This window comes from Vidua macroura, chromosome 5, assembly GCF_024509145.1.
Source record: "Vidua macroura isolate BioBank_ID:100142 chromosome 5, ASM2450914v1, whole genome shotgun sequence".
Taxonomy (NCBI): domain Eukaryota; kingdom Metazoa; phylum Chordata; class Aves; order Passeriformes; family Viduidae; genus Vidua; species Vidua macroura.
In genome coordinates this window covers 54,747,396-54,771,990 of record NC_071575.1, presented here as the reverse complement: position 1 = coordinate 54,771,990, position 24,595 = coordinate 54,747,396, and positions in this window count along the sequence as shown.

The following is a 24,595-nucleotide window of genomic DNA, read 5'->3' as shown; positions in this document are numbered from 1 at the left end:
CTTCAAACTTTTAGCAGCTTTCAAATCTTATAAGCTTAAAATTAGATTTCTGAGTTTTTCAAAATTTTCTCTAGAGCATGCAGGAAGTGTGGTTTTTGATTAAACTTTGTTAGGAACTAAGCCTGGACTGAAGTAAAACATACTTTTTACCAAAATTCTGTATAGCTTATCATCTGACTGTGTTTATATATATATATATATATATATATATATATAATGTTTATATATAATTATATATTATATATTCATAATATGAAAGACAATAGCATATATATTAGTCTAGATATCATATCACTGATAAATCTTTACATTGATTTCTTGATCAGAACCATTGGTCCTTAATAATGGTTGATCCAATGTCCATTTGAGGACTTTTTCTTAGCTCCAGTCAGCTTTGAAAGAGATTAATGGGGAGCACATACTAACACAGAAATTCAGCAAGAAAGAAATTGGTTTTTCAGCTCTGCATCTTCTGATATCTGAGTTTGAATTCTTCACAACAGCCCAGAACTCACACTTGCCTAAAAAAAATACAAAATCTTATGCTTATTTATACATGTAGCAGACTGAGTATTTCTTTAGCTCTAGTAACCAGATTTCAACATGAACTAGAGAAAATGAAATGGTAGTATTAATCAGCTGGCTACCTCTCAGAATAGATAACCTTATGAATCTATGTTCTGCTTTGATATAGTCAGATCTGTGTGACTTGGTGGTGTTGACTTACAGAGTTGACCTTAATCTTTCATTAATAGCATTAGTGGCATCCCTTCCCTGAGATATGCCAGATCATATTTTCAGGAAATGGCCTTCTTTTTCCTGAAGACTGTGATGACTTTATCAGCTGTTGTATCAGTAACTCTGTTGAGGTTGGCAGAAAAATTAAGTAAATTTGAGATAAGCTTTTCCTCAGTGAAGACATCCAGATTTAAGAGGCAGAGAATGTCTAACGCCATAAGGAGCAACACTTTCGTTTGATCTGTCCTGTGGTTTACCAGAAGACTTTGAACTTGACCCAAATGACTGACCTCACATTGAAGCATTGAAGCCAGCCTACGTGAATTCAAGAATTATTAGGTCAAGAAAATGCAAGAGGGAGCAAAGTGTGCTACCTTAATGGTGAGGACACTCAGCTGATCAGAAAACCGTGCATTTTGACCCCAAGCTTACATTTGAATTTTATGATAAAGAAGATACAGCACTCTTCCTGAAATTGGGCAATGTAATTAAATGCCTTCAGACAAATATGACAGAATGGATCAGATCTTCTGTAGCTGGAATGAGTATGCACATCAGTAGGAAACCAAAAAAGATTTAAGTCCACATCCTTTCTCTATGTCTTTAGAATAAGATTGTGCTGGAAATGATCTCCTTTGCTGAGTTTTAAAATAATTTTATCAACACTGGATTTTTCTAAGGATTCCATTAATAGCCCTGCATTGGTGCACACCTTCCAGCTATATGTATTCAGGTTATGTTTGCTCTTTTAAATATTGACATAGGATTTACACATTCCTCTTCCTTTAGTACTTCTCCAACACTGCTAAATGTGTTAAAAACTATCAGCAGACTAAAAGTCTCCTGGTTCAGATCATTCTAGATTTATAGAGATATGTTATGTTCTATTCATAAAAATGTAGTCATCACTAGAAAGTGTTGTTTAAAAGTCATCATTTATAGTTTAGTGCATGTAGTCTTTTAGGAGATACATTCCTATGCTTACTTTTTCTCAAATCAAAGATGCAGCTGTTGTATACTGCTTTTAAAATTCATTTTAAGTCTTTTTGTGATGAAGAGGTCCATAATACTGCTAAAATCAACTTGATGTTTCTTAGGTGCCACAAGTTTTATTATTTTTACTCTTTATCATTAACATCTCTGATACCTCCCCATTTTCATTCCACGTTTCAATTTCTCATTTTTCTCCACAGCTATTTCTTTTTCTTTCTGTCAGCAGTAAATTGCTTTCTCATATCTAATTGATTTGTTCTCCCTGCTCCTACTTCAAATGAGTTTGCATCAAACTTCTTTCTTATGATTATGAGGTCTTGATATTTTTAGCCATTTTCAGACATTTTCTCGAATAAGTCTCCTTGTTGATATAAAACATTGTCTATTGATTGGACTTTCCTTTTTAGTGTATGTTTTACATAAGTTGTTGTACTATATTTTATATGGAAAGTCATCAGTAATCAGCTCACTAGTACCCAGGAAATGGACAAATTTAGTCTGGTAGATATTTATTTAATTATTTATATCAAGATTTAATCTGAAAATAATTAAGTCACATAAAGCAAAAGTCACATATGGCAAAAATAGTATCTTTTATGTTAAGGTAGTAAAATTTTCTTTTCACAAATTGGCTTAATTTTTGCAGCATGTTGCCCTAGCTACAGTCTCTTGTGACTAAGTAGCCTGTTTTTACAGACAAAAAGGTTTATAAGTTTTTTTCACTATTTTCCTACTTAATTTCATGTCTTGTAAGCCTTTCTTTATTTTACAGGAGACCTATTCCCAAATTCAAGCAGGCACCTGAATCTCAATTTCCCCAGGAGCTGGTTACTGTAAAAAACCCCCAACATTAGACACTCCCCTCCAGCAACAGCTGCATCACATCCAGGTTTGCATTGACTACAGAGACAGAATCTCTTCAATAATTACCTAGATGTTATCTAGTGGATTCAACCAGAGTCCCTCTCTAAAACTTGATTTCAGGAATCTAAAAAAAAAATAAAATTAAATTAAAAAAAATTAAAAATCGCCATATATTTTTAAGTATAAAAAAATGGAAAAATAAGAGAGTGTAAAAACCAAATATCTTGCCATCAGCTTGGCTCAGGCAATATAATCCTCTTTTTCTATATGAAAAAAAAGGGGTTTTGGAAACTCTGGAGTCTTAGAATACAAGGTTCTTCAGAAGAGTTAGAATGCACAATGCCACTGGAAGAAAAGGAAAAAAACCCAATCCTTACATCTTTCTTCTTTTGCTCATTCCTGTTCTTAAAAAAACCTCACCCCTAACTAACTCAGGTGCCCTCTAACATCTAGAGCACCTTTATTACTCTTTGTTACTCATGTTGCTTTGCTGTCTGTCATTGCTATGTAATCGTCAGACACATGGCAATGCAAAATCTTCGTACACTGTGAACCTCCGTGGTTTTCAGGCTGAGGCTTCCCTCGTGGGAACTCACTTCAGTAAAGTGCTTTTGTTCTGGGTTGGGGAGAGTGTTTCTTTGTTTCTACAGCCAGAAGGAAACTGTGAGGTTTAAGTTCTTTTCTGTTCTTTCTATTTTGGTGGTTAATGCCACATGTGAAGCAATAACATCATCTTTACACCGCTGCTCAGCACCCCCATCTCCAGTAAAGGTTTCATGACTGGATTAAGCAGAGCAGAAACAAACCTGCAGACCTGAATCTGTGTTACTCATTTTCTTCTTTAAATTTCACTTCAGTATCAACTCTGTATGTTTTCCACCCTCACAGCTATTTGAACTATAACTTTGGTGGTTATTGTGTGGTGATAGCCCCCCCCCCCCCCCTTCTGATATTAAAGTCTGCAACACAAGTAATGAGCTGCTTGCATGGAAGTGTGTACAACATTCTGGTGAAAGCTGAATAGGTAAAATCAAAAATGGATATTTCACATTTTCTTGTGGTTTTCATCTCAATATTTTATGATTCAAGTTTGAGGTTAGATTAAAATACCCTCTATTTAGATCTTATTGATTAAAATTTACCTGTATTAAGTATAGTTAAACTGTATTCCTGTCAATCTGTTAAAAAATAAAGAGCATTTTATTCCAATACATGCTATTATTCCATATTACCTCCAAACTGACCACCTACATTTGTCCATGGTGTCAATTCTCTCTATCAAGGAATAAAAGGCTTCCTTTTCTGTCTTTAGCTACAACTTTACAATTGTAGAAGTGTGCTGATAAGAATAAATGCAGATTAAGAAAATTCAGTACAAATCTAGGCATAGACTTTTACCTTTTCTAGCTGTCCAACAAGAAATACGAATAGATATATTTTCCCATTTTAATGTTTAAAAGAATAATTAGTTGCCTTAAATTTATTTGTTACAACATAGATGCATGTGTAATAATGTGTTTATTACAGTGTTCTATCCATTGCTGCAGAATTCCTTTGATTTCTTTCCACACTGATTGTAAGAATACATTTCAATCATGTGAGCTATATCTAATTTTGTCAGCTGGATTTCTTCTCAGGAACAAGAAGTTTCAGTTCCTGTGCCACCTAAACAGAACCTACCACTTTTCTATAAACTGAAAAAGTTGCTAGATTGACAATTAAAGAATTGTCAATTTAATACTCGATTGCTGGCTGCCCCATTATTAGTTTTCCCACCCACATGACAGAGGACATTTTATACAGCTCACCAGTCTCTTACTGGAACACAGGCTAAAATCCACATGTGATGAAAACCTTCAATTCTTCACTAGATTTTCACCACCAGTGCTTTTCCCATTTAATTGGTATAAAGCCCTACAGTGTGGTGACATTGCTTACACGTCTCAGAGCACCATTATCAAAGCACTCTTCTCGATGATGCACTGAAACTAATCCCTTCTCCAGTTTGAGCCACCAGCTCTGGTACCAGTAATGCACAACAAGATTGCAGCAATTAGAAAATAGTGCCAGTGCATTTGTGTTTTGGGAGTGGGTAATTTTCTACTTATTTAAATAATTTCTATATTTAGCATAAGGTGAAAAGAAATTTCTTTAGAAATTCAGCAGTTTCTGACAAATTATTTAGGGGATATGACACCTAAAACCAACCACTGACTGCTTTAAGAAATAGCTTAATCCATCACTTCAAATGCATCTTTGCTATGAATAAGTATTATATAAGCCTAAAATATTTAAAGAAAGAATAAAAGAAGAAGTAAAAACAATATTCCTGTTTAAACACCCTTTTTTGAGTGTTTAGACATGCACATTGTCTTCATATTTTAAAGCAGAACTCGTTTTAAGCAAGCCATTATTATAGTTCATATCCCATTTTTCTTTAATAATATGTATTTAAATATTAATACTGGAACAAAACTACAGTGAAATGAGTTAAAAATTTTGTTTATTTTTTCTGTATAATTGTGATGTTGCCTGGAGGTGGAGAGCAGTAAAAAGACTCCTACTTCTAGAATGTGAGATGGAACTGTGTGTAGCTTCTTATTCACAAGATTCTGATTGAAGCATACAGCTGATTGAATACGAATAATTAATAGAATAGTTACATTATAACCTGTCATCTGCATTATGGATGCACAAAATCTGTACATAAAGAGGTAATTAATTGTTCAGACTGATGGGAAAAAAATGAGTATCCAATATGCACATGTAAAACAGAGCACCAGATATGCTACAGAACAGATGGAAAGCAGAAGTCAGAGGCCTCTTGCATTTAGTAAAATTTTGGGGGTTCTCCATTAAATTTTCTGAAATCAAGCATTCTCCTTGATTTAAATCTTGAATCAAACATATCCCTTGGCCCAGAAGAAGTTTTTTTTTTTTTTTTTTAAAGAACAGATTAAAGGAATGTATAGAGATCACATTACAAGGAGAAAGGATGCATGTTTTCCATGCTTGCAATCGACTTAATAATCAAAAAGAGTAGCTAAGTCATTAGAGACTGTCAGGGGTGCCCTAGACATCTGCATGGGCTGTCATAAAATGCACAGAGCTAGAGTTTTGAACAAACATTTTCTGGGGCCAGGGAGGATACTCTTCTGGTACACAAAAGGCACTGGATGCTTAAGTGTCTGAGTTGCTCTCCAAATTTTCTTTCCTTTGTGTTACAAGGTAGGTTCCTGTACATCTGAGTCTTTCAGCCAGCTACCTTTGTGCTTTCTAAAGTGTATCCAGTGTCATCTGTCCCAAAAATTTGCCAATCAAGTAACCAGAAAACAGTATCATCATCACCTTTTGTGTAATTTGTTTTTTTCAAAACCTCTGTAAACAATTAAAAGCCTAAAATCTGCAGAAGGAATAAAAAAAAACCCACCACAAAACTAACCAAACAAAAGGCAACCAGTACAACACCACCAAAGCTGTGTAATAGCCAGTAATGTAGCTGTGTCAGCCATTAGGAATTATTTATGCAAAGAGGAAAATGAACATACAGAGAGTTTTGTTAGGTTGGATTCCAACGATGTCTCTCTTCAAATGAAAAGTGGACCTTCATCCTAGACCACACCTTTCAGCCTTTCAGAATTTCATATACCATATTTCAAAAACTGTACATAGAAAAAGTCATAAATACTCAAAGGTATATCAAAAGATATGCCAGATCTTTCATCTCTTTAGGTAGTGTTCAAACTAAAAGACAGCAAACTGTCATCCTATCCTATCCTATCCTATCCTGTCCTATCCTACCCATGCAATGGAATAGCACAGGGGTTAGAAATAGTCAGATTAGTAGAACCTGCTTTGCCTTGAGATTAAAGGTACAGTGTGGTCCTGATAAATCTCCCAGAGAGATCTTTAAAGATTTAGCCAAAAGTGATGCCACAGTGAATGATCTAGCCCCTTCTCCTGGCCTTGCAGTGCACTGAATGACTCTGCAAGCTCAGACTGATGCTAAACCAAAGCATTTGGTATCATACTCCTTGCTGCAGCTGGGGTAAACCATCAGCTTGCATGTTTTCCCACAGAATGTGGGAAGACACTGAGAATCACTGCATGAGACACAGAATCAGGCTCTTTTTGCCTGATTTTCCAAGAACAAAACCAAGAAGTGACATCTGCTCTGTGCCAATGCAAACTCTACTCTGACACGGTTTCTGTATTCAGGAATTTTCTATTATTTTGTACTATGGAAATTAAAATGACCTTGGTGTTTTACCCTAACAGGGGTTCAAACCTACAGCAGATTGAAATAGGCAGGAAATTAACTGTTTCATGCAGAAGATCACTTCCTAAGGTTAGCTAGAGTGCTTCACATTGCTATCACCATTTTTCAGGAATAAAATGAAAATACTACTATCTGCTTTCTGGTTGTGCTATGCTCTTCAGTCTGTTTTTGAGTGTTGTACAGTGGAAGATTGACACGCACCATCTAAAAATATCATGCTATTGAGCACTGTTCCTCAGGGAACAGTATTGAAACCAGCACTTTTTAACATTTTTGTTGGTGACACGGATAGTGGGATTGAGTGCACCCTCAGCAAGTTTGTCAGTGACACCAAGCTGTGGGGTGCAGTGACATGCTGGAAGGAGACAATGCCATCCTGAGGAACCTGGGCAGGCTTGAGAAGTGGGCCTGTGCAAACCCCATGAAGTTCAGCAAGGCCAAGTGCAGGGTCCTGCCCCTGGGTTGGGGAAATCCCAAACACAAGTACAGGCTGGATGCAGAACAGGCTGAGACCAGCACTGAGAAGGAGGACCTAGTGATGCTTGTGAATTAAAAACTCAATATGATTGGCAAAGTGCACTTGCAGCTCAGAAGGCCAAATGCATCTTGAGCTGCATCAAAAGAGGTGTGACCAGAAGGTCAAGGGTGATGATTCTGTCTCTCTACTCTGCCCTTGTGAGACCCCACCTGGAGTGCTGCATGAAAGTCTAAAGCCCCAATAAAACAAAGAGGTTGACCTATTGGAGGAAGAGAAGAGAAGCACAAAGTTGATCAGAGGGCTGGAACACATCTCTTAAGAGGACAGGCTGAGATACTTGTGGTTGTTTAGCCTGGAAAGGGTTCCAGGCAGATCATGAAGCAGTCTTCCAGTAACTAAAGGAAGCCTACATGAAAGCTGGAGAGAGAATTTTTATAAGGACATGTAGTGATAGGACAAGAGGGAATCTTGTCCTCAAGTTGAAGGAAGGAAGGTTTAGATTAGATATTAGCAAGAAATTCTTGACTGGGAGAATAATGAGACACTGGAACAGGTTGCCCAGAGACGTTATGTACTTCCCATCCCTGAAGATGTTCAAGTACAATATGAATAGTGCTCTGAGTAACCTGGTCTAAGTGAAGGTGTCCCTGCCCATAGCAGTGGGGTTGAACGATACGATTTTTAAGATCCCTTCCAACCCAAACCATTCTATTATTCTAAGACTGATTCTATGATTCTATGATTCTATGATTCTGTGATTCTACTCACAGTGTATGAAATCTAATGCAGCAGTCTGAAAGACATTCACTGGTTTACCACAGCAGGGAAAACAGACACTGAATTAACACAAAGTGTGCCTGAATACAGTCCAGGGCCTACCTGTTTCAAAATAAGATTTGTTGCTACCTAATCTCTCTTGGTTACCTGGTTTATCTGCCTGTAAAAGCTCTCTGCTTTTGTGAAACAAGGACTAACTCTGTTTCTGTATATACAACCAGAATGTAAGATTTTAACTTCCTTAGAGCTCCATGGCCTACTTCTGATACTATTCATTGTAGAGACTAACTAGCATTAGTCTCACTGAAATAATGGGGTTAGGGAGAAACAAACAACTAAACTACAAAAACTTAATGCACATTTTCATTTAAATGGAGAAACATGTTAATTAGAGAATGCTTTATCTAAGACCAGGTTTTGTTTGAGATTATACAGTAATTAATTCTGGGTAAAGATAACTTCAACAAAAACACAAAAAAGCTTTGTTGCTTCCAATTTGATAGAATTTCTCTTGCTGGCAAAATTACACCATGATTCCATCTTGTTCACAGGCCTTGCAGTGAAAGGCCTGTGTTGTTTGCATCATCTGCTCTGATGAACAGGGGTTGAAATAGGTCATGTCCAGCTTCACTTCCTTGCTGTGTTCTGGGACTATGAAATAAAGGTAGCATGACCTTAGGATAGACCTTTCTATAAGAGTGAATTATTGCTTGAAAGCTCTTTAGGACAAAGGGGTTTATTTTCCACAACTTCCAATTTCTGTTCACAGATGCCTGAACATTTTCACATTTCTCATGCTCTAAAATGCAGCATAGGTTATGTGCCATATACAGTTCATATTCATGCACTGGTCTTAATGGTCCATTTCATTAAGAAAATTCATTGGAAAATAAGAGGTGATGTCATGTGTAGGCCAATGGATTGCCTGTATGCCTCTGAACAAATACAAGGACTGTCTCCCACTTTTTATTAATCATCTTGCTCAATGAGCTCCAGACTTCAGCCAAGACCACAGTAAGTGAGCCTCAGACATCCACCATAAGGGCATTTTGCTTTCCATTCTCTCATATTTTTTTTCCTGATATCGAAGCAAGTTTATATTGGTGGAACAAATACTGGAAATGGTACTAATGTCTGGTTATATCAAGGCTTGGGGTAGAAAGGACCATGAGATGTGTTTGATTACAAGCTGTTTATAAGGCCAAATTACTTCTCACGGCACTGGTATTAAGCTAAAATATATGGACAGAAAGGTTGACCTATTTTTTTTTGATGTTTATGCATATAGATAATGTTTAAGTTAGTTTTGTCTCTAACTTCTCCTCATTGGTTTTCCAAGATACTGTTTCTTATTGTCCAAGTATTTTTAGCGCCTTTTATATTACCAAGAAAATAAGATACAGTCAAAAAAGTTTGGTGGTAGTAGAGTTGTCTAGGTTTTACACTGAGAGAAATCAGAAACTAGAAATTTGGCACAGTTCAGAGGTTTGATTTCACAGGGACCACAAAAGTATCTGGAAATGGCTGTAACTATGGATAGTGCTGTCTGAATTCATTATGTTTGATATGTAGCTCTGCCTGTTGCTCTTATATGTAGCACATACTGTGTCAAGACATCTTCAAAACTCAAAGCAACTCTGAAAAATGTGAAAGGTATCATCAGTTTTGGAAAAGAATATGTGATAGCATATACTCTTGTACTTGATTTGTATTAAGCCTTATAAGCAAAATGAAACAGAACAAAATAGGAACAAACAATCTTTAATATAACTTGCCTAGATATTGAAATAAAAACCAGTAGACTTTCCTAAGAAAAATAATCCTGAAAGTTATCTGAAGACAATGCTTACAGAAGCAAAAAAAAATAATTGTAGAAGTACAGGAAAGGAAATTTTAAAATGTACTAAAAAAAATTGCTGCAAGAAGATAATGAGAACAAATCCCATGTATTTATTTATTAGATAAGACAGCTACAGAATCACAGAATGCATAAGGTTGGAAGAGACCACTATGGTTCATCTGGTCCAACCTCCTGCTCAAGAATGGTCATGTGAGAACACATTGCACAGGATTATGTCCAGAGAGTTCTTGAATATCTCCAGTGAGGGAGACTCCACAGCCTCTCTGGACAACCTGTCCTGGTGCTTGGTCACCTGCACAGTAAAAAAATTCTTCCTCATATTCAGGTAGAACTTGTGCATCAGGTTCTGACCATTGCCTCTTGTCCTATTGCTTGGCACCACTGGGCAGAGCCTGGCTGCATCCTCTTGGCACCCTCCCTGCAGATACTCATGGATATTGATGAGGTCCCCTCTCAAGGATCTCTTCTCAAGGCTGAACAGGCCCAGCTCCTTCAGCTATTCCTCATAAGAGAGAGGCTCCTGTCCCTTAATCATCTTTGTGGCCCTCCACTGGACCCACTCCAGGAACTTCCTGCTTTTGCTGTCCTGAGGAGCCAAGAACTGGGCACAGCTCTCCAGATGTTGCCTCTCCAGTGCTGACTAGAGTGGCAAGATCACCTCCCTCAGTCTGCTGGCAATGCTCTCTAGTGCACCCCAGGATGCCATTTTTTAAAGCATGAACACAATCTTCTGGATGAACTAGATGAGAAGGAAAATAGATTTCTGTCTATATTGTAAATGGAGATCTCTTTAGATTTCCATAAGACTTTTGTCTTCATGCAGTAACTTTCCCTTCTCCTAGCCACTCAGATTCTGACTTCTGTGCTTTCATGTACTATTATCTGGCTTTTTAAATTTGACATTCCTAAAAAACTGGCGAAGTTCTGCTAGGGGACTACCTGCCAGACTATCTCATTTAGCAACCAGTCTTAAATCTATCATAATCACCAATGACAAACCTCAAAATAAATAAATATTTTTTTATATATTATGCAGTGGAAGAAAAGCAAGAGATTTGAAACTTGAGGAAAGGATCTTTCGACAGAAGATACGAAACTTGAGAAACATGTACACTCTACACAGTCATTGACATGATGCAGAGGCAAGGACTGGATCCTAACTGTCCATCCTCCTTAATTCCTCTGGTTTCCCTAAGAAATAAATTTAGAAATAATAAACTAGAGAAGAACTCCAGCATCTTCTAACAAGTCTCAGGATTTGGATGATGCAGGGACCCACTGCGAAATATTCCATGTTATGTAACATTAAAGTATACTAAAATGGGACACTTAAAATCTGGTGTATATATATCTTAGATCAATTTAGGAATTTACGGCTCTTCAAAGCCCTAGAAGTATGGATTCATGATAGCCAAGGTATCCATTCTCTCAACATAAGGTGCAAAAATAGTCATCAAAAGTTGTAATATAAATTCTTCTGAAGTATCTTTTCATTTTATTTAGCTACAATATGTAACATAATTAAATTTTCCAGTATTTACTTGAGAAAATTAGGTAACTTGTGCAATACAGTTCACAAATAATACAACTTCCTGAACCCACCCCAATGCCTATTGATCTCATGAGAGAAAAACAAAGTCTTTTATTCATATTCCATACAATTTTAGTTTGTATGTTGATTTAAAATTTTTAATATCATTCATAATCTCAGAAAATGCAGAATGCATTGCTAAAGAGGTCTTCTCTTTTAAAATATGTTTCCCATGAAAAACAAATCTGTAAAAAATTTTGGCTGCTGATAATAAATAAAATTTTCAATATCAGCTTAGCAACTCTGCTTGATTTCTTTTGGAAATATTTTTTCTCTTATGTTTAAACAAACAGAGACAAGCTGTCTGCTTTGGAAGTCTTTCTATTGACCCTAGCTACTTACAGTACAAACAGTAATATAATAGAGTATTCCACAAGCCAAAATCCTGAATTTGTGTTTTACCAAACATATATATTTATGTAATATGTATATATTTGTATATGTCTATCACAGGGTCAGCAGATAAAGATTCTTATCACAGAGAGTTGGTATTATTTACTACACCATAATTTTTGAATTGAATACCTTTGTTTCCATGAATCCAAGTGTTTAAAGAAAACAACAGTTTACAATTCAAATTTATAACATAAAATCAGCATTAGTTGGGTATAGATTCACACAATTTGGGAAGATCCCTTATAGCCATGCAACAGTAGCTGTTTCAAGTTAACAGTTTGTTTAGAATAAGAATTCTTGTGATGAAAATTACTTACCTGCTATGAATAAATATGATTTCTTCAGGGCTTTTTTTTAATAGAATAATGGGGGAAAAAGGAATTTCCTTTTATCTGTCTGATTACAATTATTGAAAATATAACATTAATTTCAAGAACTGAGGCATTAAAATATTTTCCAAATACATTTAAACTTGAACATGCCCCTCTGTCATCACACACAGCATGGCAAATTCTATTCTATTGCTAGAAAACTCATATGTATTACAATAATCATTATGAGTTATTTCTGTTAACCGTAGGTCTGGCCAAAGGGTGTTCAACATTGTCAATTACCTACTTTAAATTAAGAAAGAGAAAATATAACTTTTAGGCCCAGACTCCACATCACTAATAGTTAATTATGAAAAGGCCAACACTCCCAAAGATACTGCATTTAACATTTATTCACATCTGAAGTTCAGTCTCACATGATTTATCTGAATGCCTTCACCTGAACTGAACACCTGATTATTTCTGCTGGACAAAATGTTGCTGGTGTGGCCTCTTTTCACCAGCTACTTCTGACTCATGTTCAATCTATCACATATAGGCCTTGCCTAATGATGAGCACATACTTGAACTACTTAATTATGGACTGCCAGTGCGTTACTGGTTACGCACAACAGCTAACTGATGAAGGTGTGAAAAGAAGGAATTGGGATTTCATAACCTACTTGAGTTGTAGATGATCTTGGAACCACAGAGTTGCAGTGCAGTCTGGAGAATTTCAGAACCTTGTTTCCACAAGAACGTGCATGCACACATGCACTGTGGAGTGTCTGGAAAAGAAATACTGCTGTACAGAAATGTGATGCTTGCAAGCTGAATCACCTGAAGGCATAAGAGATAAAATTACATATATTGTCCCTCTTACTAGCTTGCTTTAACATTATTTTTTACACTTCTGCAAGTGAGACCTCTTACAAAACAGAGCTGAAAGCCTAGGATTTAGCTGCAGTACTGCGTTGATGTACCATTGTGGGATTTCATACCCAGGTGATTTTTATTTTCCATATATGATAAAAAAAGGAGGCTCAGGAAGTATATCCCGTTTCTCAAATTTGTTACCCTTATACAAACACACTTCCTCTAGGTGCACAGCAGAGACACCTGGAGGAACTGTGGTGAAGTACAAAATCACTGAGGGATTAATAATGGTAAAACTTTTTATAACCCTGGATGTAGGACACCATCTGAAAGGAATGAAGCAGAAGAGAAGACTGTCTTCTTCCCAAACCCCACCAAAACAACAAACAACCAGCTGTGACAAAGAGCTGCAAGTTGGTGTTAATTTTATGGAGAGCTTCTTCAGTGAGATATCAAATCAGGTTCAATTCCAGAATGAAAGGTGGAATAAGCATTGTGTATGAAAAAAGACAAAAAATATTACAGCAAGGAAATATTTTTTCTTCCAAATGAAACTGTTTTCTTCTAATCCTTTATTCTAAAGACTGTGATGAGTAGCAGTCATATTATTATGTTCTCAACTAGAAAAAATATAGCCTGTTTTGAGACACACAGTGGAGAAGGTACAATGAAGTTAAAATTCAGTAAGAATTTTTGCTTTCAAATTAACAACCACTAATGGAAACTGTATAGTTCCTTTAGCTTCACCCTAGCAAAAATATTACTGTCACTAAAAGGAGAGAAGAACAAACTGTATTCCTCAGATTCAGAAATGAAAAAAAAAAAAAAAAAAGTAGCAAAAGACAACACAAAACCATTATGCAAATTAAAAGACTCAAAATTACAAATGAAACTTTTAAAACACCTTGTCAAATTTTTACCTCCTGAGATAAATCATCAGCCTTTTCCTACTGGTACCATTCATTTGGAAGGGCTTGTTAAGTGACTTCCATTTCAGGAAGATGAGAAAACTAATATGCAGTTTGTATCATAGAACAGACCATCTGCTGTGAAAAGTTCCCATATCAAGAGAACAGAGGGACTAGTTCCCAATTAATTAGCTATTTTAGGAGGATTGGATATATTCTTTCCAAGTTGGTTTCAGTTGATAAGACAATCATCTGTCTGTCAAGCTGTGTCTGTTTGCCTGTTAGTCTAGCTAGAACATTGGAGAAAAGTCAGAGAGATGTTTATTGTTTATATCTTTCTTCTCCCTTCTCTTCCTCCCACAAAATGAAAGCCATCCAAGGAGCCAATCATTCAATATAGTCATACCCTTTTTTATCCAAAGTTGTTTTGTTCTCCTTTTCATGGTAAATATACAAATGTCCCAAAGAAGGCCTATGAAAGACAAAGGGTGTTATGGGAGTAGATTTCAGATGTTATTTATAGCAAGATTTTCTAATGCAGAGCTATTAATAGCAGCTCATTGCACAAGAGTTGAATGAACAATACAGATGTCTCAGTCTTCGTTGAAGGACCTATTCTTTTCCTGAAGAAAAACCCTGTTTGTACAAGGCACCATTTACAAGTCCATTGTGATTTTTTTATAGCTATGAAATAATGTTGTTTTTATCTCTTTCAGCTGAACTGAGCTGCTGGCTTCCGTTTGGCAGCCTCACAAACAATCTGTGTGCAGTGAGCCACGCTTAGCAGGCCCCCAGAGCGGGTGACAGGAAAGATTGCATGCTGAGACAGGGAGACAGTGTGGTTTCCTCATAAAACCAGACTTTGAAGCCCAGGATCATAAAGAAGTCTAGCTAAGGGAGCAGGTATTTATAAAGCCCAAGAGAGTTTCATAGAGAGTAGAAAAAAAAAGGTGGATTTAACTCAACACACTAAAAGCCATTAAAGGTAATGTAATCATTTATAACATGGGTATATCGATAGATTTATTTCTTTTCTTCTTGTTTTCTTTTTTTTTTTTTGTCTTTTGTAAAAAATAATATGCTTGACACCTTAGAATCCCCATGATGTGAAAGTAATTACCAGACAGAGAACATGGGAACATGTAAAGAAAAGTGTAATTTCCTTACCTAGTGTATGATGAAGCAGCTATAAAACATTCTGGAAGCTATGTCTATGAAAGAACAAGTAGTAATTACAGTGGAAACTACATTCATTTCCATAATAAAGTTGTAGAATCACATCCATGTTTTTGGTTAAGAAGACCAGCTTTGTCTCTAGGGAATGACCAGCTATAAATCCTCGAGAAATTCATTTACACGAGTCTTGAATTAACTAGCTACTTAACAGCTCAACACTCTACCCAAAAGCTTGTTACTCTCACCCTGATCTTTATTCTGTTTCTTTGTTTTTATTTCCAAAAGATCCCAGAAGAGGAAAGAGGTGCCTGTAACATAAATTCTCTTCTCTTTTTTTTTTTTTCTTCGACATTTTTCCATGTTTTGCAATTTTGTTTAGTGAGATTAAACTGCCACAATTTCAGGATTTGAAAGTTTCACTGAAAAGATCTGTCAGGAATACAAGCCACTGTTTTTCCTGATAACCAATTTTCATTGCAAAATTCTGTTTTTGAAAGCAGTTGTGTTTTTTCTGGGGATTGGAATTTTGTGCTACTCTCAGAAATATCACCTATATAATAAGTTCATGGTATTACCACTGTGAAAATATGAATTAATCTGAATGGTGTCTATAGCAATTTTCAAATACACTGCCACAGTTCAGGTGTGGTGGTGGAGATTGTTCATCCTGATCTGAAGATTCAGTATTATGGAAAAAATCTTTATGTGCATGGAAAAAATCAATTTGAATCCTTGGAAACTGGAAACAGTTGTATTTTTTCCTGCTCCAGCTCTTCCATCTTTAGTCAATAAGACCAGAACAAAAGCATTATCTTTAAAAATGTGGCAGCACACACCTTACATCTCCACAAATCTATCATATAAGAAGTGACATGACAGTCAGAATACAGTTTCTTCATTTATGGAGAGAAAACAAAACTTTATGACCTTTGCTTTGATCAGGTACCTCCAAAAAATGTGGCTATTGAATATTAAAGGAATTACTGATGGAAAAATAATGAGGCTAATATTTTTACCAGGTATTGCATCTAAAATTGTGACTTTGTCTTGACATTTAGTAACAGACAAAAAAAATTAATTTGTTGCAGGAATTCAATCATCACAAATTATTCATGCACCTTTAGAAAAATAATGACATACTACCAACTAGATTTTTTTCTCTTGAACAAAGCATGTAAATTAGTATCCAGATAGATTAATAAATTAAGAATGCATGAACAGTGAATGTTTTTGACTCTTAAAAAGAATGAGAAATGTGCATCCTCTCTAATTCATCATTCAGTTTCTATCTTCAACAATAAGAAGTAAAATGACAGCATAAGGCCTTCAACAAATACATTTTAGGAATCATGTACAAAATAAAACCACACCTCAATGTGCTACTTCCTTACTTGACAGCTTTATATATTTGGTTCTGGAATCATGGATCATATTACCAGGATCCTCTGGAACGATCCCTGTTAAAACCTTCTCCCTTCTAATTTGCTTTGAATTACTCATTACAAAAGTGCTCATTTTTATTTAAATTAACTATTTTTTTAATTGATTGAACATCTAAGATGATTACAACCTTCTGATTTGATCAGACACTTCAGAACAGTAAGGTACATTTGTTGCTATGCTGCACTTTAGGAAAATATACAGTAGTTAAAGCAAATTTAGTTTTGTTCTCTTTTTGTTAGATGTTAGATGTTAGCTTATACATGAGAGATAGTCTAAAGATTTCATGACTGGTAGAAAATTACTCCTGCAATCACTTTATTATGAATGGTTGCATTCATTTTGTGTGATGAAGATTTTGGAATCAAGATCAGCACCACATAAATTAAGTAGTCTTTAGTACATTATAGCGAATTCTGGCTTGTTGAACACTTGCTGTCTGAAAGCTGGAGTGGAAACTGTAGTCCTTTATATTCAACATATACTACAGGCCAAGTCTGGTACAAACAGCTGCAAGGGAGTTTCCCGTAATTGCCCTGCCAAAAACTTGAAGTTTGATTTTGAACACTTAACCTCTGCATGTGCATTTTAGACACTGCATTAGCAAAATCTGATCCTTTGCTAAGGTCAACCTGACATTGATACAGATTTCAGTGAGCTGTCCAGCGCTTTCAATTTCCTTACACATACCTCAGAAACTCCCCAATTTTTTTTCATTTTAGCCATCTTTTCTCACTCAGGATCATAAGCAGGTGAAGAGCAACAAATATAGGAGTATGCACAGAGTGTTAATATTCTCAAAGTCATGTTTTACATTGCAAAATGTTTATACTATGATTTCAAATGATACACTGCAAATTTTATAGGTTTCTTTTTAATTTTAGTCATCAATATGTAAAGATCTATACATATTTATAAGGTTGATTTTATATACAGAGATGCCTTTGCTTATAAGGTTACTGAAGACTAGAAAATATATTTCCTTTTTTTCACTTTGCTAGGTTTTATTGAGCCGTGCCATGTAAGAAATTACTAGTGCCTGTAAGTATATGACATCCCATCAGTAAGAAATGTAATGATGTCTTTGGTGAAATTATTTCAAGTTACAAAGGACCTCCAGGAAAGGGTCAGAAGGTGGGATTCCAAGAAATAAATCATAGGTACCTATAGAGAGTTTCTTCTGTGTTAAAGGAAAGATTAATTACAGACACAAGGTCTGACAGAAAATTGAACTATGGGTAGGCCTGTGTCTAGTGGTTCAAGCAGGGAGCCTGAGAGATTTTTCTGTTCTTCCTGTTTCCTACTATGTGTCTGAGCAATTTAACCTGTCACCCTTCATTGACCTTTGAATAAAGCTTGTGCCCTCTGTACTTAGAATTTTAAAGTGCCACAGTTTACTTATGACTCCAGCAAGTCAGTAAAAAAGAGATTTCTTTTTCCTCTATCTGTATGGTTAAACACTGACTTCATTTCGATACTAATATGAAAGTGCTTTTATACAAGAGGTTTTCATATTGTATCATATGGAATAATATTCTTCTAAAAACTCTGAGAAATAAAATGCTGGCACAAGCTTGATTAGTCATATCCAAAAAAGTTACCAAATAGATTCAGTGAAAGTCTAATAAAATGAAAATTAAATGCAGATTCTCTCATTAATTCCAAATTATAAATGATGAAGCTCTAAATCAGCCCAGAAGTATATCAGACAGATATGAAGCATAAGGAATAATATTTGTATTTTTAAAAATAAAATTACTTTCCATTAATGTAGCAGAAACAGTGATTTTTCACAAGTATTTGCATTTAGAAATTATAAAATTTGAAGAAATTTAAAGAAATGGAAACTTACAAGAAGATTAAATGACTGAAGGGATGATGTAAATGAGATTTATAAATATGTAAAGAAATCACAGTGAATAGTTTTTTATAAACATTTATGTGTATCTAGTTGAAAGAATAAGCTTTCAAGTTAAGATGTTAAGTGTGTTGACAGCAAACTTCAAATCTGTAGCTGGGGACACAAACTCAAGACTAGGAATCAATGAAACAAATTCCAATAATCTTGTCCTGGAAATTACTTTACTTTCTTGACCTATAAGAAACTCCTTTTCACAATTCAGTTGCACTTATTTACTTTAATAAAGCAGTTTATTTAATTTTTGATAAATTACTGGAATGCCTGAAAAGGAGTTTGGTATATTAAAAACTGCTTTATGGCAGAGGGATAAGCAAGCACTACACTCATGTATTTAAAATGCACTTGCTGCATCTATTCTGGGGTACTTTAAAATACATGACACAAAAAATAACAATTTGTACATACCTAACAATTAGCATATGACAAAACAATATAGTACTCCATAAACAAGGACTTTCATTTCTCTTCAGTAACATAGCATTTATTCAGGTGTAAAAATTCCTAAAATTACAAATGACTTTATGACACACTATATAACAGTATGTTATGGTATAGTATAGCATATGTTGTATTTTAAAACTACAGAGTAAAGATTTTGAATCATTCCTCATCTAATAAATAGCATTCATCTTCTGCCTCATTTTATTTTCTAAGTGGGCAGTTCTACACAGAGTTATATACATTAAAGTCATCTCAAAACAATACAGATATGGGTGTATGATAGCAAGGCTTGTGTATGAAAGTTGCAGTACTCCAACCACAGTAAAAGGGAAAGTACTCCTGCACTGATTAAGACATTCATGGTCATCCAAAATTCCAAAGCACCACACTCAGTAGTGACATATCTTGGGTTAGGAAATATGCAATAACATCAGTCCTAGTCACATATTTCTTTAGTCTACCTTCCTTCTGTCATGGACTGAAGCTCAGCTATTTCCCACTTCTCCCAGCCCAAGTTCTTTAAAGCACTTGGATATACTCTTTCCACAGCCCTAACTCCAGCAATGTAGAACTAAAGACACTGCCACCCATGCATTAACACTAAGGACTATGTCAGCAAGGCCTTCTGAAGGCAGATACAGACATTCCCTGCCTGCCCTCTCAGTTGGCCAGATGCTGCATATTTGTGTCAGTGTGGCACCAAGGCCAAGCTAATAAACTCTGGCACTCAGCAGAGTTTAAAATTTTGAGCCTTTTGACATGGCAGCCACTGCAACATGACTTTGAGGTTAGATCTTGCTCACAGATTATTGAAGGCAGAACACAGAACTCAGATTCACTACAATCATTTTTTTGCCATGCAATATATATATATTGCAAGCTAGTTATTTATGATGTCTACAATTAATGGAAAGACACAGAGAAACTCCCAAATGCCTGTGAACCCAGCCTGTAACAGGTGTGTGATGAAAATGTTGATAGACAACTGGTAAACTGCTTCTATTTTCCACTGAGGATAGGAGTCCAAACCACTAACAAAAAGTAGACATTGACATTTTTAAACATGTCAGTTTGCTAGGTGTCAGCAGGTTAGAAATCTCATAGTCTCCTAAAATTTACTAGGAATAACTTGATATTCCGCTTCCTAAATGAAAGATTAAGATTCCACAAAAGCTTTGCTCATCTATGTGAGAAGGTAAGATTTCACCAGCACAATTTCTTAAATGTCTGTGCCAAATTTAATGACTAGATGGTTTTGTCTCTGTTCTCCACTGATTCCAGTGACTTCATCAACACTAGACAAGTAGCTTTACATAGACCCATATCTTAAGTTGCATGACATGAATCTCACTTTTGGACCAAAGGTTGCTATACTTGTATTCTATGAAAATCCTGGCTTGACTGGATTTCTAGAATTTAACTATTATGTACTTAGTTCTAAAAAAGCACATGTAGATAAGTCCATTGATAAGCACATCTAGAGAATGGCAATCCATGTTTCAGAAAATGAAATTAGTAGTTGATAATTCACCCATGATATATGAAGTGATACATAATGCCAGTTTCAGTTTGATCTGTCCTGAGTAGCCTCAGGCTTTCCATTATTCTAAAGATGAGGTCTGAAGTTACTTATTTAACACTACTGTCTTCTCTTTAGCTGATACTAATGCAGGAAGGAAATTGAAATTGTATCTAGAGAAGGAGAATGCAGGTGAGATGGTGCCTGTCTTTCTGGTTAGTGACAGGACCAATCATCTAGCAAGTGGAAATCCTGTTCCCTTTTGAACATCTCGCACACATTTTACCACATAAACTATGTAACAGCGCTCAGACAGAGAAGGAACCAAGATCCTTAATTTCCTGATCAAGTCCTTCAGCTGTCAGACTATTGCTTAAGGTTTCTAGAGAACAAAATGGGTGAGATAAATATTTAGGTGAGTAGACCATCTAAATTTAAACATGTAACATAAACACCTAAGATGAGAGGGGAAAGTGAGCACAATATTGCACAGATATCCTGCTCAATGCTACAGGCATGCCCCTCTAGAGATGTGAGGTATGAGCTAGGCAGCTGCTCTGCTTGGTATATTCATCTCAGCAGATCCCACTCAACTTCACTCTCTGCTTATAGTGGACTGGGAATATGAAAAAGATTTCCATGCTCTTTTGAAATTAGTGCTTCATTTTTCTAGGTATCTGAGTATCTTTGAAAACACAGTAAAACTCCAGTCAGTTCAAGATAGAATAAAAAGGAAGAAAAAGCTTATACATTAATCTTTTTCCTTTCTCATTGTAATGTTCACTAATTTGAACCTTGCTCCAGAAGGTAATATTGTTTTGACAGTAAATGATACAGAGGGGAATCAGGTTATGCCAACAACTTCAGAGATCTATTTTAAACCTGAAGAGACAATTAAATTCTTTCTCTGCAGACCGTTTTAATGACAGAAAACAAGCATGTCTTCTTCCAGAAGGATGATGTTTTTCTCTCAAGGAAACATTAGGCTTCAGGATTTTATGTTTTACAAACTCTGGAAAACAGGAAAAAGTATCTAGTTCCTGATGGGCTAGCAATTTCTGCTAATTCACAATCGTTCGGCAATGATCTGCTCATTTGGGAAGCATTGTTTTCAGGCTGGAGAGCTACTTGTTGGATAAAAGCAGTAAGGATAAGAAAGAAAAATGCAACCTCATAACAAGGATCCATCTTTTCTCTGTTTCTTCTCCTTATCTCTTCCTTCCACTGATCAAAGACCAAACTACATTTTGGAGTAAATGGAGTATTATCAGACAATGCTGGAGTGCAATTAATGCATTTTACTTCAGGCTACTGTGATTACTACAGCTATTCCAAAAGCTCTAGTCAATGCCCATGGCTGCTTCCGAATTATTAAATTGGTGCTTTGAGACACACAAACCTACAGGATACACTTCAATGAGAAATGAGGCATTGTTATTGGGTAAGAGTCACAGGGAGACTTCAACAACAAACCCTGTTCACATTAAGGATATTAGACATTTCATTCCCACTCATCAGTAGTTTAGTAGGGTTTAAATTTTTTTTCTCACATTTGTGCTTTGCTATCAAAAGTTTATTTGCAGCTTCCCCTCTCTTCTCAACCAAATGATGATGCTTTAGTGACTTAATGAACTCTCACAACTGTAGAATGCAGCCTTTTAAAAATGCATATGCGGATGAGTACAGGCAGACAGTTCCAAACTCAGATATACTGGATCTGACCTGGCAGGACTACTGCCACAGGAATTAGTTGCAGTTCAGTCTCTTAATACCTTCTCTAAAGTCAATACACTGATTCTGGCAAAAGCTGTGTAATAAACTCATGATTTGTAGATTTTGGTCTCTAACAGTCGGCTAGGAAATTCAAATTAAAAGTTCTTGCTGCTTTTACACAGTCCTTTGGTCTTTGTTTAGAGACATTTTGCTGTTAAAGGTGGGTACAGAAAGTTCAACACTTTCCCTGAGTAATTTGCTGTGGCAAGGTACTCAGTGCAGCCCACTTATGCTGTGTACAGCCCGCAGAATGTCTATGAGGGAATCCTGCGGCATATGCCATGGCCTGCAGGCACTGCAGTGTACCCTGAGGTAATTGTCCTAAAGCTGTGACATGGCAGGAAAATAAATAATTTAGAAGAAAAGGCCAGTATCCTGCAAAACAGATGGAAAACCGTTTTTTGGTCATTTAACAGGATATATCCTGTAAATATGTAACCAGTCTTCTTCTTCCTATATCCATTTAAGTACATGGAAAAGGTCCTATTGACATCAAGGACTGTTGAAACCGGTCATGCAGATCAATGGTGTCAAACCCTGCTATGTGCAAGAAGGATATGTAAAAGGAACACCCTGTTTATAGCAACAGCACAGCAAAGCAAAATTCTTATTTTTGACATTTCATTCTGCAAGACATAAACAGTTTCTCATGCAGAAATCTGCACTATTCAGTAATGTTTTCAGATAAAATAAAAAACATATTAATGTTGAAATTATACCCAGTTAATTAATTTATTACTGGAGCATTTTATATACTGCAATTTTATAGCTGTACAAATGGGAATTTTCAAGTAGCCATGTGATGGTGAAAGTTCATTTAAAATAAAAAACATAAGTCTCTTATTCCCATATTTGTGTAGATAAATGTAAGGCAGGGTTCAGATCTGCAGCAAACCTTAATGGTTCAAAGAAGATGCTGCTGCATGTTTAAAAAGACAACTGCTTTTGAAATATGTCAGTGACAATGAAATTGTCAAATTCTTCATAATTTCATTTTAGACAAATGTTACTCTATTACACTTATTAATCATCACTGAGCATAGAAACAGGGGAAAATTTCATAGACATGTCAAGAACATGGGGGACAAGGCATTTAAATCCTGATATTTCAAATTGCTTTTACTTTTCATCTAATCAAAGTGAAGAAAAATGTCATTCAACCAAAAAAAATACACAAAACATTAAGTGTCTTCTGGATATTAAATTCTTATCAGTTTATCAAATATTCTTAAATATCATACAGTAGACTTTACTGCTTCTGAAACTTCACTTTAAAATCCCAGTAGTTCACTGAGAAGGTTGAGCATATAGAATAAAATAACACTTCACAGTTGCATAATTTATTTTATTTTTTACTTTAGCTGGAAAGTGTCTTGGAAATTTTTAACTTTGTCATTTTCCAAGACCAACTATAGTACAGTACCGCTCCCTACGAACCTGGAAGAATGTCTTGCACAAAGTGGCAGCAGTCCATAGAATAGAAAGACTTTTCTCACAGGGGAAAATTTTCCAAAGGAGGGGATATATGCATCCCAAACAAAGCTCCACTTCTACATATACAAGGAAGATAAAAAATACAAATGAAGGAAGAGATAAAAGTGAAAGGAGTTGGCCTTAATGGTCAGGCATGGTTGTGATACCTTGACTTTTTCTCACATGCACACAACTGACATTGTCGAGTGACTTTCTTCCTTTCCTCCATATTTGCAGGTTAAGTATTTTATATACTTAACTCCATTGGAGGGCTGACAAAGGTAGATCTGACTTAGTTTTCATCAGATGAATCATGATCTGTTGTCTGCAGCTTAAATCAGGGATCTTGTACACAAAGCAACAGCCAAATATCCTGCTCAGGACCCAAAACTTGTATTCTTACCAAACAGTTTTGCAGTAGGATTAAATATATGGTCACTGAAGCATGACCTGATTTCTTTAGACTTCAGGAAATACCTGAATGTCTTTTTGGATGCAGCTCTGGGAGACAGAATATTTATGATCTTTGGTTTCACATAAAATCAAACTGGTGTTAGAGTTTGAGGAGAATGTGCAACATTTTCGTTGAGCCTATTAAAATCCTAATTTATTATTTTTTTAAAACCTTTTATTTTTAAACTCTTTTTCCTGTTAGTCACCATATGTCAACATGTGCTCTTTCTTAGTTTATACTTGATGTAGTTTGCTTTGTGTTCCAGACTCTGGTGTGTGATGGCTGTTTGGAGTTAAGAGAAAATCAAAACATTTCTCATTTGTCTT